Here is a 16,321-nt window from a genome sequence, read left to right on the forward strand (position 1 = left end):
TGTGCCTGCAAGCTCTGCTGTAACCTGTGTTCCTGCTGTCCAATAAACCTTCTGTTTTACTGGCTGGATAAAAGTCACTGTGGGTCCCAGGAAGAGGGGTGCAGGGCCAGACTCCGTGACACCCCTCACCTGGTTAAACCAGTAACACCCAGGGAAACTCAGTCCCGCCACTTCTGCATGAAAACCATTGGAAAAACAAGGGAAAAACAAGAAAATCCCCCACTTCATCACAGCTGGGCTTTGGGCAGACCCCCATATACAACTTATTATAACGACAAGTTATATTTATGTCCACATCCTAAATTTCTGACTACAGTGGGCCAGGATTTCTACCTTCATCCATCTATCTATTTACCAACCTTTTTCCCCAAAACCTCCTTCATCTAAGGAGAAAGTGAAGCTTCACAATCTGGACGTCCACAGGACTTTAGTGTTGTACCTGGACAGGACTAAGCAGTTTACAGGGACCCCTCAGCTCTTTGTTTCCTTCTCTGATCAAATGAAGGTGGTGCCTGTCCTGTCGCAGAGAATACCTTCCTGGATTGCATCCTGGCTTCTGTTGTGCTGTGGTACTGCTAACAAACCTCCACTGGGAGAGTTTCAGCGCACGCTACCAGGGCTCAGCAGTGCCAGCAGTATTGAACAAGTGCCCGTCAGTAGCATATGCAGAGCTGCAACCTGGCCACTGGGGCATATGTTCACTAGCCACTGTGCTCTCTCCCAAGCCTCGAGAGCTGAGGCTAGATTCGGGAGAGTTGAGCTGCAATCGTGGCTCTGAAACCCTCCTCCTCCTGAACTGGTTGTGAGTCATCTAATGCGGAATGGACAAGTGCAGTCCCTTGAAGAATTAAAAGAATTAAAATTAAAATGGGGAACCCATCTCAAAGAACAACAGTTACAGGGCAGGGAAGTAATCACTTTTCTTTGGGCTCTGCCTGTCCTGCTGCTGTAAGGCTGGGTAATGGCAGGCCTTGGGGAGCCTTTGGCCAAGGTGATGGAGTGCACTTGTGTGCACATTTCACATGGCTAGTTATGCCCTGGTGTGCAGCAGCATGTGACTGTCAGGGAGCCGACAGGTTGGGTGTGAATATGGGCTGTGAATATGTGTGTGTGTGCTGTTGGGAGTGAGCTGGTGAGGCATGTGTGTGTGTGCCTGCCTGCCTATGTGTGCGCCCTTGTGCCTGTATGCCCGTATGTGTGTGTGTGGCTGCATGCTGGTATGTGCATGTGCTGCAGGGTGTGTGCATGAGTGCCTGTGTGCTGAGTTGTGCTTGTTTCATGTGGTTTGTGGACTTTTGCTGGGTGTGCTTGGCATGTATGCCTGCATCTGGTTGTGCATTGTGCTGCATATGTGTGCGGTGCGTGTTGGTTGTACTTGTTTTGTTGCATGTGTGCTTTGCATGCTGGCGTATGTTGTGTGCGTGTGTGTGCCTGCGGGCTGGTTGTGCACGTGCATGTTATTTGTGAGTTCATGGTGCCTTGCTGATGCTGGGTTGTATGTGTGTGTATGGTGCCTGCGGCTGAGTTTGCCATGTGACTGTGTGTGTCCTGTTGGTTGTGTGTGTGTGTGCGCGCAGTGTGCTCCGTCTGCGGTTATGCTGGCGTTGCTGTGTGTATTGTGGCATGTGCCTGCATGTTGTTGATATGTGTAGTGCGCGTGCGTGCCTTACGGTGCTGGCGTATTGCGTGTCTTGCATGTTGTCCATGTGTGCCGGTTGTGGTTGTTGTGTGTGTGCCTGTGTGCTGGGTTATGCTGTGTGCTTGTGTGTGTGCGTGTGTGCCGGGCTGGGTTTGTGCATGTGCCGGTGTGTGTGTGTGTGTGCTATTGTTGGTTGGAAAGTGTGTGTGTGCCTGTGTGATGGAGTAGGGGCTGATACAGGTGTGGGGAATGGAGACCAGACATGGTGTCTATTAGAGTGAGGAACAGGATCTAATCAGCTGTACCTAGACGCCAGAAGCGAGGGGGCTGGGAAACAGAAAAAACGGTGTAAAACAAAAAAGGTGAGCACCTGAACTAAGGAAATGGACAAGGCATCGGCCAGCAAGAGAGGACGGGAGGTCAGAATTATGGGTGGGGCTGTGAGGCGGAATTCAGGTATCCTAGCTGGATCCAAGCCCATGACAGACCCAAAACTGCAATGGAGGAGTCACATGACACTAGTAAAGCACTGCAAAGCATCTGCTGCTAACCTGCTGTTCACCTGTTCGTCCAATAACCCTTCTGTTGATTACCTGGCTGGCTAAACAGCACTTGTGGCGTCCAGAGACGCGGAGTAGCGGATGACGCAGCCCGACTCCCCCCAACCCCACTCCATGGCACTCAGCCGTGCTTATGCTGGAAGGTTGATACGCGTCGCGGGTGTGTGCATGGGCATCGGTTGTGCATGGTGCGCCTATGATGTGTGTGACAAAGTGACAGGCAGGACTTATGTTAGCTGAGCATGAGTGAAGGTTCTCATGAGCAGTTGTTCAGGTGCATGGGGCTGTACAGTCCATAGGAGCTGGAGACTGGAAGACAGAGGCACTGGGCAGGCTCTCGGGTTGTGCATTGCAACTGGACCTCTACTTGCCAGTCAGTGAATCTCTTCTGAGCTGCTATGGATATAGAAGGGACCCAGCGCGTTAGCTTGCCACTGCACTGGGCCGACTCCCTGACTGATAGCAGGGCCGTTGAAGAGCTACTGCAACACCGAGCAAGATGGAGCCATGGAGGGAGAGCTCCTGGGTTCCTGCTCTCCTTGCAGGGCCGCGTAATGGAAGAGGAGAGGCTGTGGCAAAGGAGGTGGCTCTTCTCGCTGAGCTCAGCACGTTGTTTGCAGTACCAGGTTGGGAACCCTCTGATCTCTGGGATGGGGAGCCAGCCTGGTCACTCTGATGCCTATCTAGGTGTGGTGCTCCTCCCTGCCCTGATGTGTTGGAGTGGAAGATGCTGTGACTGACTTCTCTGGCATTATGGTTAACTGTGCTCCGGAGACGTCAGGCCCCACTCTGCAGCGGCGTGCGGATTGGAAGCTGCCACCAGCACATGCGTCCACTCTGAGAAGGGTCAGGGCAGAAGGTCGGCCTCAGAGAACGTGGGGTGGGCAAGGGTGTTCGTTTTTCTGCAAATAGAAGTGGCCACCCTAGGCTGCTGCAATGCATCTAGGCATGTGGGCTGCCATGGGCGAGGGCTGCACAGTGCATTCTGGGCGAGGCAGCGTGCCCATGGTGTGGGCTGCCGCGTGCATTCTGGACCTGTGCATCACAGATGCACCCACCTACCTGCGAAACACAAAAAAAAAAATAGGTAAAAAGGCCAATGCCCTAGTGCATTTGGGCTTTGGACAAGCTGCCGTCGGGTGAGCGGCACAATGCCACAGGGCATTCTGGGCCTGGGACAGGGCTGCTGTGGGGTGGGGGCTGCTGCAGTGCATTCTGGGCCTGGGACAGGGCTGCTGTGGGGTGGGGGCTGCTGCAGTGCATTCTGGATGGGGGTACTGCTACGGGACAGAGGCTGCTGCAGTTAGGGTTGCCAACTTGGTAATATTTAAAAACCAAACACTTCCCCTAAAGCCCCACCCCTGCCCCACCTCTTCCCTCCAAAGCCCTGCCCCATCCCATCTCTTCCCTAAGGCCCCACCCGCCTGTGGCTTGCTGCTTTTCCCCTCTCATTCCTCTTGCCCTGGTCAGGAGAGACTTCCCTGTGGAAGCATTGTTGGGAGCTGCAGCCACTGGATGCAGGCAGGAAGCAGCCCTGGCTGAGTAGGGGCTGGAGCAAGTGATGACCCAGCCGCCCCCCACGCCCCCCACAGTAACTGGTCATTGGGTGTCCTGTCAGTAGACCTGACCGGACACTGGTAGGTCCCTTTTTCGACCAGACTTTCTGGTCGAACACTGGGCACCTGGCAACCCTATCTGCAGTGCATTCTGGGCCTGGGACAGGGCTGCCGTGGGGTCAGGGCTGCCGCAGTGCATTCTGGATGGAGGTGGGCTGCTATGGGGCTGAGGTTGCCGCAGTGCATTCTGGGCTGCCATGTCGTGGGGGCTGCCGCAGTGCATTCTGGATGGGAGTGGGCTGCTACGGGGCTGAGGCTGCTGCAGTGCATTCTCGGCTGCGGGGTGCTCACCATGGGACAGAAAGCTTGTTTGAGCTCCTGCTGCAGTGTGTCCGGGGACACTGAGCCATAGTGTGGGGCCAGCACAAGCAGGAGGTTAGGCAGCCTCCAGTACAGCCAATGTTTATCTCAGGACTGGGTGTTTTTGTAAGAGATCTGGTTCAAAGAAGTATTATTTGGAGCAATCTCTGGCCTGTGTCACACAGGAGGTCAGACTAGATGATCACAGTGGTTTCTTTGGGCCTTGGAATGCATTAATAATCTATGACAGAGCTGGAGCGAAGTTGCTGTCCTGGCCGAAGATGCAGCTGAGTCTGCGTAACTCTGGCAACAGGCAAAGACTCTGGTTCAATGGCGGCTTGGCTCCCGTCAGCAGTGTGGCACCAGAGATCCAGCTCCACAGGGTTGATTTAAACCCTTCCTGAGAGTCAAATGTTTGTGCAAACCCTTACAAATAATCTGCCCCAGCTCCCTGTCACAGGTGGCTAGGGGGACGGGCCCCACGTAATGTGAGAAGCAGGTTAATCAGGAGACTCTATTGTATCATTAAATATTGAAATAGCCTTCTCAGCTTCAGTGAACTCTCCTCTCAGCAACAGTGTCACTCTGTGTTCGTGACTTGGGGGAGTTTGGTACCGCCCAGGCTGCTGGCTGGGAATGGGGATTGTGCTGAGCTTGTGACTGTATGGTAAGGAGGGTTCTGTTGCAGGGAGTCCTCTCCCTATGCCATGCGGCGTCTTCCAGTCCAATGGGCTAGATGGTTCCCCCACAGCAGGGACTCTTCATCACAGCTTTCCCTGGGTGGGAGGAGCGTTCCTCTTTCAGCCCCCCATTTTCAGGAGGAGCTTGTTCTTGGGCTGCTCTTTCTCCACTTGTTCCCAGTCCAGGGCAGGGCAGTGGAAAATGGCTGTGAGGAGCAAGGGGTGTTTCCCCAGTGGACTGACCCGGCCCCTTGGGTTCTGGGCTGTGCTGCGCCTTCCCGAAGCTCACTCCCAGCCCTGGAGCCTGCAGGTCTCTCGCTCGGGAAGAGGCTGATATTCTTAGCTCATTTAAGGAGTGGTTTGAATTTCCGACTGTATCCATCTGCTTTGTATAGACCCCCTCGGGGAGTGCAAAGAATGGCAGGAAAAGCTGCAGATCGGTAAGCGCGTCGCCCAGAAAGCTATTGTTCAGGTTGTGACGGAAGCCAGCTCCAGCCAGACAAGGCTGGGGCAACTCTTCTGGTTTGGGGGAGGGTAGTGTCGGGTGCTTGTAGCACAGATTTCTGCAGCCCACAGCATGCCTTGCCTTGGGTACAGAGGTGCGGTTTACCAAGACTTCAGTTCCCAGCCTGCAATGCAAAGGCAGGACAAGGTGGTGCACTGCATGCTGGGACTGTGGGCCCAACCTCTGGAATGTGAGGGCAGCTGGAGTGCTCTTGGTTTGACACGTCATGGGTGCACTTCAGAGGCTGCCCATAGGTTGCCAATGAGGCCCCGGGGGCCGTGGCAGTCACTGCCTGATGGCGCATATTAGTACCGTTATACAAGGCACTGGTGAGACCTCATGTGGAATACTGTGTGCAGTTCTGGTCTCCCATGTCAATTGAGGGCGCCGGGGGCCGTCTCGGCCGCGTCCACAGCCTGTTGGCCATATTTCTGAACCTCTTGTCTTCTACTCGAAGGATCTCTCGTGGCGGTAGGAGTTTTACCGGTACATTTGAGAATATACTGTCGATTAGGCGTTCTGGTTTGCTCGCTTATTATTTATAATAGATGGATAAGAATTCTGCTACTGTGTAGCACAGGGTTAGAAGGAGAGGGCTACTGTGTTAACCCTTGCTTGCCTCCTCTCATCGTCTTGCTCTCTCTCTCATGCATACACAGGTTTGCTCGTTCTTAGTATCCAGGAGAGGTTCTGTTTACACTCACACATTACATAATGGCGCTAACCGCTTCGCTCTCTCCATTCCTCTCATCACCCTCTTAGTATTGTTACATACTTCGGTGCAGAACACTTACAATCTCTCCACGAAGTGAAAACCTATTCCATTTGCTGAGTTGTCGCCCTTGCTAGAGTGATGCTTACAACTTATACCTCACTCTCTCGTCCTAATGTCACTCTGGGTGGTCTCCATGGAGTTGTCCTGTATATCTTTCTTTATGAAGAATACACTCTCTCAATGACGGATACATCTTATCTAGGACTGATCAACACCACAAACACCAGCTGGTAGGTAACTACAGACCATAATAGGCCCGCGGGCGGCCGCAAGGATGTGAAGTTATGATGCAGATGTGCGCTATTGCGCCCCTCTCTGTGGGATCTCTCACTCCCATATACTCCTGCGTACGCTCTGTCTAGCTCAAAGGTCTCTGCTGCGTCTCTTATGTACACTTACGCATGGGAGCATTCATTAAGAGCTCCTTAGTCTGTTGAGGACGTTCCTACGCCCCCAAGCCTGGGTTGAGAGGGCACGGCTTAGGCTAGGTGCCTCAGGTGCAACTGCCCTTCGTCCCTTTCTACCGTTTCCGCTTTACTGGGCTAGTGTTTACGGCCTTTCTCTTCGCTCGGAATAGCTCAGCTCTGTTCTCAAATCTGAATAGAAGCGACGTGACATGAGCTGACTTCATAACACATATTTGCATGTGCACGCTCTCTATCTTCGGTGAGCGCAGGAAAGCCATTTTTTCCTTCTCATTCACGCGCGGAACTAGCTAATTCTGGACATACGAGCTTTGCACACGGCGTCTATCGCCAGCTTCGTTTGAACCTGAGTCGCATGCTCTTCTCTCAGACTTCTCAGACCATTTAGCTCAATGTCTACGTCTCTACGTATTCCGCTTCTGTAGGGCATCAGCGCCAAATTTTGTGCACTCACTAGCTTACTGCCCGTCGTCGCCCTAGCCCGCTCCCTTCCATCAGCATGTCCTGGTGCCAACCGATCAGCCTATGTCCTATCGCGAAACTGCTGCCAAGACATACTTTACACAGAAACTTCTGCTGCAAATTCATACATGTTTATAGTTCTTGCGCTCCTCCCCACTAGTCTAGCACAGTGAGCTGCGCGGAAGGTGGGGCTTGCTACTTAAGCTCTCTGGCATCACGCTCTTTTGTGATTTCCAGTCTCTTAGTCGATTCTTCAGCATCATAGTCAGGAGAGTCGCCCAGTTGCTAGGGATGCTTCTATATGCCCTACGAGTGTGAGGCTCCTCCTAGGGAACTTCAGCACCCTGTGTAATATCAGCGTAGGTAGTCTCTCTTAAGACATAGACAAGAAATCTAGACTGCTTGACATTCCAACAGTGGATGATAGTAGGAGGATCGCAGGTGCACACAACTTGCTGCTTCCTCTAGGCTTCCAGAACGAGCTGACGTTCCACCTAGTAGCACAAAAAAGTAGCTGGTCCCTCACCGTTCATCTCGTGTCACAGGGTTTGGGCATATCGCCCACTCCTACACCTTCTGCTCTTAAATTCCTTAGTACGACCGCAGCTGAGGGTTGAAGTCATGTTGCCTGTCACCAGCAGTCCATCGCTCGTCGGCCGTCTGGGATGGGGCAGGGGTGCCTATGCAAATATTTGATGGATTTCGCATTGCAGACATTCTTTGTCCACCCACTTCCCATACTTCACCAGCCAGATTCAGGGTACGCTCCATCCTGACTCTGCTGCGTGGTCTTCCCCCAGCCGAGATTGTGTATGCGATAAGCAAATTCATCATTCTTACTTTTACCCAATTTCTCATTCTGGGTGCTTCATAAGGGCCCACATAGCCCACTTAGCGTGTTCACAACCTGGGTCTCATGTATTGGCTCCTCACTAATCAACCCAGGGTGATATAGTAAGTTACCGTTTCACTGGTCTTATTACCCTGTCTTTGCCTATGAGGAATCTCTGTTACTGGGTAAGGGGACATCCTCTTGAGGGATGGATGGGGAGGTTCCTGTGATTCCCCCTCGGATACTGGCATAGGCCCCTGCATTTCTAGTTCTAACAGTGGAGGGTCGAAGGTGTTCAGGTCATCTTCCATCTGTGTGTCACCACTGTCCAATAACCTGTGTATGTCATCACACGGTGGTCCCACCAGTGGCTCAGGAGTGTCAGGAATGGGCCTAAATACTTCTGCCATAGGGTTTAGGGCTCCAGAAGAGGAGGTGATCTCTTTTTGAACTTCAGCTGATTGAGAACTGGAATTTGTCTTTATCCCCAGGATACACCATGGTTGTGTCTTTCTTCCTCAGAACTCACTGTCAGATGTGCTGAGTAGGGGTAGGTTATTGCAGGAGGAACTGGTGTCCACGGTTGGAAGAGGCGGCTTTGCGTACACAGCACTTCGTTCTGCCCAGTTGTCCCTCTTTGTGACCATCTTATAAGGGCTGCCTTACCAATTTCCCCCACAGGAGCAAAAGGTTTCTATGCACGGTTTTGGTCTGCCTGGACCCTCTTCAGGTTTGATCTTGTAGACCGGCAGGTCTCCTAGCTTTTCCATTACCAAGTAAGGTTATTGCCTTCCAGCTGTCAGCTATCTTGTGTTTCCAGCAACACCCAAATTTCGCAGCAGGACTCGTCCCCTGGCTGGAGCTCTTGCAGGCGCACCCTAGCATCATATCGCTGTTTGTTGCGGTCTGCGTTCTTCCGAGCTGCAGACGTAGCTAAGTGATAAGCATCCCGCAGCTTTTCTCGTAGTTGGGGATACATATTGCTGATGGGTTTCATAGCTATCGCCATCCTCTGATACTCCAAAGCACAGATCTATGGGTAGTCTTGGTTCTCGCCCAAACATCAAGAGATATGGGGTGACTCCCGTAGCATCGTTCTTTGGGCGTTGTAGGCGTGCACCAGAAATGCAACATGTTGGCTCCAGGTTGCTTCTGCTCTGGCCGCAAAGTCCCTAACATATCTAATAGGGTTCGGTTGAACCTCTCTGGCTGAGGGTCACCTTGCGGGTGGTAAGGCGTTTGTCCTCGACTTTTTAATACCTGCTATCCTCAGCACCTCCTTCAGAAGGTGACTCTCAAAGTCTCGTCCCTGATCTGAGTGTATCCGGGCTGGGAATCCATAAACTGAGAAATATTTTTCCCACAATACTCGAGCGACAGTGGTGGCCCTTTGATCACGTGTGGGATATGCCTGCGCATATCGCGTATAATGGTCAGTCACTACTAGGATGTTCCCAATATTCCTCTTGTCCACTTCTAAAGACAAGAAATCAATGCAAACCAGCTCCAGAGGTTTGTTGCTGGTGATGTTCTTCAGATATGCAGCCCTCGTGGGCAGAGTTTTCCTTTGAATACATCGCGCGCAGGTCTCACATTTCCTGCGAACATCTTCAGCCATCCGGCCAATAGAATCTACTGCGGATAAGTTCAGGGTCCTCTCCATCCTAAATGTCCAAAGTCATCATGCAGGGCCCTCATGGCCAGGGCTCTGTATCTTTCGGCAGCACTAGCTGATTCCGTTGCTTTTGTAGAGGGTCTGTGGTTGTGCGGTGTAGCACTCCCTGAATCAGTTTTAGTTTGGTCCATTCTCTCAATAGTAGTTTACCCTCTGGGTAGGTGGGACAACCGCAGCTGGGCTTGCCCCTCCCTTTTGGCAAGTAGTGTATCACGAATGTCAATATCTTGCAGCTGGGCTTCCTGCCAGTCAGCCGCATTGAGCATGGGCAAGGGAGATTGGTCCAAAGCAATATAGTTTACTGAAGCAGAAGGCACGCATTCAGGGGGTAGGCCCAAAGTTTCAGCAACACATCCATGAAGGTCTCATGGGCCTCCGGCCTCGGCGACTCACACTGCAAATAGCTCTCACTCCATCCGTGGGTATCACAGCAACTTCTGGTGCCTGTGGACGCCTGGACAATGCATCTGCATCTACATTGCTTCTCCCTGATCGGTACTGAATGCTGAAGTCATAGCTAGCCAAAGCGGCCACCCATCTTTGCCCTGTAGCATCCAGTTTAGCACTTGTTAACACATAGTCAGTGGGTTGTTGTCTGTCCACACCTGAACTGAGCCCCATACAAGTAGTCTCGAAATTTCTCAGTGATGGCCCATTTCAAGGCCAAGAACTCCAGCTTGTGGGTGGGATAGCGGGTTTCACTATCAGACAGTCCTCGGCTGGCAAAAGCTACAGGTTTACGCTTGCCTTCCACCTCCTGGTACAGTACTGCCCCCAGACCCTCCAAACTGGCATCAGTATGCAGGATAAATGGCTTGCTTGGGTCAGCAAAGACTAGGACTGGGGCGTGAGTTAGGCAAGTAATGATTTCTCGAAAAGCCCTTTCACATCTCTCATCCCACCGTGGCCCAAAGGGTTCGAAGGGGCCATAGTGTCTCTGCATGGAAGGCCTTTTATTCTTGGTCTTAGATTTGTCCTTGCTGGACTGATTTCCCCTGGTAAGATCATTGAGGGTTTTTACAATTGTAGCATAGTTTTTCACAAATCTGCGGTAGTAGCCACTAAACCCAAGGAAGGTCTTCAGTTCTCTGTAGTTGCTTGGGCGTGGCCATGTAGTGAGTGCTTCTATTTTATCAGGATCAGTACTCACCCCCTCTTGGGACACGATGTGGCCCACATACTTCACCGAGGTCCTGCAGAACTGGCATTTGTCAATTGAAAGCTTCAAACCATAATCCTCCAGCCTATCAAGCACTTTAAGAAGTCTTTTTTCATGCTCCTCCAAAGTTCTTCCAAACACAATCAAGTCATCCAAATAAACTAACACTTGCAGTAAATTCATGTCTCCCACAACTTTCTCCATAAGACGTTGAACGTGGCAGGTGCTCCAGAAATCCCTTGGGGCATGCGTTCGAACTGATAAAATCCTAATGGGCAGATGAAGGCTGTCTTCTCCTTATCTTCTTCCCCCAGGGGGATCTGGTAGTATCCACTCCGAAGATCCAACACAGAGAACCACTGGCTTCCCAGCAAACAGTCTAAGGCATCTTGGACTCGAGGCATTGTGTACTGGTCAACCACAGTACGGCGGTTTAGGGTGCGGTAGTCAATACACATCCGGATTTTCCATTCTTTTTACGAACCACCACAATGGTGAGGCGTATATGAGCTGCGGGACTCTGTAATGATGCCATTTGCAACCAGCTCTTGAAGATGTTGTCGCACGTCTTCCATCTCGGAGAGAGCAAGCCTTCTAGATCTCTCTCTGAAAGGTCGAGAGTCATGTAGTCTGATGTTGTGCTCTACTCCTTTTGCACATCCCACATCCCACTCATGCAATGAGAACACCTTGGCTCTTTCACAGAGTTTCCTTCTCAGGCGATCTTTCCACCCTCGGACAATGGAGAATCTCCAAAATCAAACTTTGCTGGGTCTATAGTCGGTACTTGAGTCTCACACTGGGGTTTTACAATTGATTCAGGCTCAAAGAGGTCTGCTATCTTTTGTCCTTGCCTCACAACAACATCCTTACTTGTTTCATTAGCAATCAGTATAGTCACCTTTTCCTGGGCTTCAGCAGGTAAGGTTATGACTCCACTGGGGACCAGCACTCCTTCGGAAGCTCTCCTTCAGTCGGCTGCTCTATCATTGCTAATGCCCTTTACTGCCTTTCAGCTTGGTACTCATGACAAGTACTTCTTGCTCCGTCCTTGCAGGCACTACTAAGGGGTTGGACCCATGTACTTCAGCGCCCCAATTGGTAGCTCAGATGTCTCCTTTTTAGCGCTCTCGATCTTCCTATAGGCTTCAGCACAAAGCGTATGGATCATCAGGGTACTCAGGTACTGGTCCCAGCCCGTCGTCTGCAGTAATCCGCGAGAGCACCTTGAAGAGACTGGAGTTGGTCCCTATCAGCACCGACACATCAGAGGTCCCTTTTGGGTCAGGGCATATTAAAGCAGCTGTGTCTACCTCTTGCTTTACTCCAGCAACCTCCTCTGGGAATTCCAGGTGCACTATGACATACCCTTGATAGGGGTATTCATCCATGCTGAGGCCACACAGACCAATGCCAGTCAGTGCCTGTATAGGCAGGTGCCTAAGCATCTGTTGGTAGAATGACTGAAATATAATAGTCACTTGAGATCCAGTGTCCAGCACGGCTTTACACTCCGCCCCTTCGATCCTCACCATGACCTCTGCTCGAGGCCCTATCAGTCCTGCAGGAATCCCAGCTGGATGGTCTCTTCTGGGGGAATCTTCAAATCCTGTATGCCTAGGTGGTCTCCGTCCCCAGACCTTCTGGCCGCTACTGGGTCTCTCCCAACTGATCCTCAGCTTTTCATACACTAAGGAGGGGTTCTCTTCCTTATGGCAGTTAGCAGCACTGTGCCCATCCTGACCACACCGGTAGCAAAAGAATTGTCCTTTCCCCTTCGCCGGGGTGGGACAGTGGCTCTGGATACTGACTTCTCCCTCGTCACAGCCTGAGGCTCCTTATTCCTGGAAATCTTAGCTCGGTCAATGATGCTTTGCAGCTCAGCTATCCGTTCCGTCAGGACCTGCATTTGTTGGGCAAGTTCCTCTGTGGTGCTCACCATCAGTACACTGGCCATTGGCAGTGGCGTTGTGCTGGCTGGTTCCAATGTTTGGGCTTCCCAACACTCGCTGGCCGCCTGCCTTTCTTCCTCTTCCCTGACCTCCTTTATCAGCTGGGAGTAGCTCGGGGGATGTTCCTGCCGTTCTCTTAGTCGGAGATGAAGTAGGATTGGGTTCTGATACTGAGTCCCTCTTACAACTTGAGCCAGTCTGGTCTGATCCATCTGCTCAGCAGTCACTGCTCCCCTCATAACAGCTCTCTGAAGCAGTCTCTCCAGCCTCTGTATATAGGCTGAAATTTTCTCACCCCTTTGCTGTCGGGAATTAAGGAATTTACAGTAACTGTCCTCAGGGCCCTCTACACTCCCAAAGGTATTATCAAGGGCCTCTAGACAGTCCTTCACACTGACCCCAGGATCAATGAGCTTCAGGGTGCGAATTACATCTAATGCTGGGCCACTAAGGCTCTCTATTAGACATCGTCGCTTTTCTACATCGGGTACGGCCCACTCCCGCAGCATTTCAGTGGTATGCTCCAACCAGGGTTCAAACTCCTCTTCCCCAGCAAATAACCTTAACTTACGACAAGAGTTTGACGTAGCATAGGCCAACACAATCTTTTCCAATATATGTGCCAATGTGCTTTGCCCAATCATAGGCTGCGTCTGCCCCCTGAGCTAGAGGCTGCAGGACTGGGGCCAACAAATCTGACATATTAGCCATTGTACAAACAGCAATTTCCTCAAAATACAAACACAATATTTCCCAATACAGTGGAACACTCCATTTAAGAAGGAGAATTCAATGGAACAGTTCAGACAGCGCTAACTGCCGAGCTGAACCCTTCTGCCCCTCTGAGTTGGCAGCAACAAGCGGCCAGGCTCAGTATCTACAGGGGTTCCGTCCAATAACACAAGGCATAACCGGCTCAAGCCTCCCCACCCAGTGACCTGGTGACACTCTACAATACCCTCCTGGCGCCTCTAGAGGCAATACTTCCCTCTCGCAAGCACGGAGTTGAGTGTGTGAAATCTTTTAATAAAGGAAGGAACCTGCGGCATCCCATGGGAAACACCACAACACGTTATAACACAAACCATAACCACCCCCCCAAGTATATTTGGCAATGTCCTTTTCCCTTAGGTCTTAAGTCCAATTACTCCCAAAGTCCCAGCAAACCAAAGTCTCTGGTCGATGCCACCCAGAATTCAAGAGTCTATTGTAAAGTCCCTCCCCCCCAGCCTGGGTGAAAGGGGCACCTTACGTGGTCCAGGCCAACTGCCCTGCCTCTCCGTGGGTTCTGCTCGCTCTCCACGAACTGCTCCGCCTTACCAGCCCCCGTCCACTCTGCTTCCGCGTCCGCCTCTACAAACTGCCCGCTCTACCAGCTGCCTCATGACGCTGCTCCAGTTGTCCCAGCCACTGCTCGGCTCCGTTCGCTCTGTGGCTGCTCCACATGCCCCACAGCTTACTCCGCTCTGCCGCTCCACTCCACCAGCTGTCTGTGCCACTCCAGCCATTCCACAACTCTGCCAGGCAGCTGCTCTGTTCCACGAGTATAGTTCTAGCTCCCACTATTAGACCAGTACTCAGTGCTCCCAGCTCAGTAATTTCAGCTCTTTTGTGATTTCAGCTCTTAGTGATCTCAGCACATAAGGTGAGCCCAGTGCTAGTGCACCATTAGCCCAAGTGAGTTCAGCTCAGCAACCTGTATCTAGAGTCTTAAGGGAATAAAAATGACTCTGACATTCCACAGTGGAGAGCAGGAGGAGGTGCAACTGGTGCATCTCTATGCTCCACAGAGGACCCTGCACACCAGCCACAAATACCTGTCCCAACCTCTCTCCTCACAGGGTTGTGAACCCATTCCCTTGTCTAGCAAGTACACCAACTGAGGTTGAGTCATTTCTGTCACAAGCAGCCCACGAGCTCGGCAGTCTGGGATGGGGCAGGCGTGCCTATGCAAATATTGAGATTTCGCATTCCAGACATTCTTTCCACACTTCCCTACTCACCAGCCCCAGACTGTCAGGGTACACTCATTCATGACTCGCTTACACTCCCCCCCTCCCCCACAGCCCGAGATTTGTCGTCCGACAAATCACATTTCTACTTATACCACTCACGAGCGTCCCCTTCAAAGCGCTGAAGCCCACTTAGTTACATGTGCACTCTTCAGCTATTTCGCAGGTTGTCCACATTTTCACGTTAGGCTGCTAAATGTATTGCCTCTCACTACACCACCGGCCATTTATCAGTTACCGTTTCATTGCGTCTTATTACTTTTTCAAATCTGTCATTGCCTATTGAGAATCTCTTTACTGGGTGTAAAGGGGGGTACATTCTTTGCCGGGATCGATGGAGGCAGGTTTCCTGTGAGATGATTGTTCCTCGGATACTTGGGCAAGCGCCCTGCATTCTAGTATCTAACCAGTGGAGCGGTTCGAAGGTGCCAGCATGCTTTCATCTTGTGCTGTCACACTGCTCCAACTAATCCTGTGTAGTCAATACGACGGGCAGTCCCACGTGTCAGAATGTCAGGATGGGCTAACTTACTCTGCCATAGGCCGTATAGGGCAGAAGAGCGAGGTGCTCTTTGATTCAGCTGCATTGCCACTGAATTTTGTCTTATCCCAGGATCACACCATGGTGTATCTTTCTTCCTCAACTTACTGTCAGAGTCTGATATATGTAAAGTAAATAAGGTTTTTTAAATGTTTAAGAAGCTTCATTTAAAATTAAATTAAAATGCAGAGCCCCCCAGACCGGTGGCCAGGACTCGGGCAGTGTCAGTGCCACTGAAAATCAGCTCGCGTGGTGCCTTTGGCACGCATGCCATAGGTTGCCTACCCCTGGTTTAACTGATTGCCATATTTGGGGCCGGGAAGGAATTTTCCTCCACGGCAAATTGGCAGAGGCCCTGGAGGTTTTTCACCTTCCTCTGCAGTGTGGGGCACGGGTCACTTGCTGGAGGATTCTCTGCACCTTGAGGTCTTTAAATCATGATTTGAGGACTTCAATAACTCAGACATAGGTTAGGAGTTTGTTAAAAGAGAGGGTGGGTGAGATTCTGTGGCCTGCACTAAGCAAGGGGTCAGACTAGATGATCATAATGGTCCCTTCTGACCTTAAAGTCTATGAGTCTATGTCATAGGACTTGCTGGTGCAGGTCAGTCATTTGCTCCTCGCCCGTCTCTGGGGAGCAGCAAATCTGGGAACTGAAGCAGAGAGGCTCAAGGTGTGGGCTGAGCAGTCTGGGAGGAGGAGCTCTAGGGGACGCCAAACTGGGGAGAAGATCTGAGCTGGATGCTCCATGGTGGTGGTAAGGTTTGTGCTCCTAAGGCCAGGCCCCGGGCCTGGGGAGTCTGCCCCCTGCCTGGAGGTGGGGAGTGGCTCCTGCTCCTGGGGCTTGGCTTAGGGCATCAGCTTTTAGTTTTTTCCTGGAGTGTTACCGAAAGTGTCCACTTTCTCTCTATTTCTAGTGACCTGGGCCTGTGGGGACAAATGGGCGGCATGGAGGCCCAGTCTTCATTGGCCTGCCTTGCTCTAGGGAGTAGCTGGAATAGGGGCTGAGGGACAGGCTAGTAGCTGGCCAAGATGTTTCCTCTGATGTTCTGAGTGCTGGGAAGGCTGCTGCATGTCTCAGGGAGCGCGGGGAGGTTCCTGGGTCTCATGGGGCCACAGGCGGCCCCACTGGCCACACCAGTCACAGGCAGCCCAGCTGTTCCCCACTGGCCGCACCAGCCACAGGCG

This window comes from Chelonoidis abingdonii, chromosome 1 (genome assembly GCF_003597395.2).
Source record: "Chelonoidis abingdonii isolate Lonesome George chromosome 1, CheloAbing_2.0, whole genome shotgun sequence".
NCBI lineage: Eukaryota > Metazoa > Chordata > Testudines > Testudinidae > Chelonoidis > Chelonoidis abingdonii.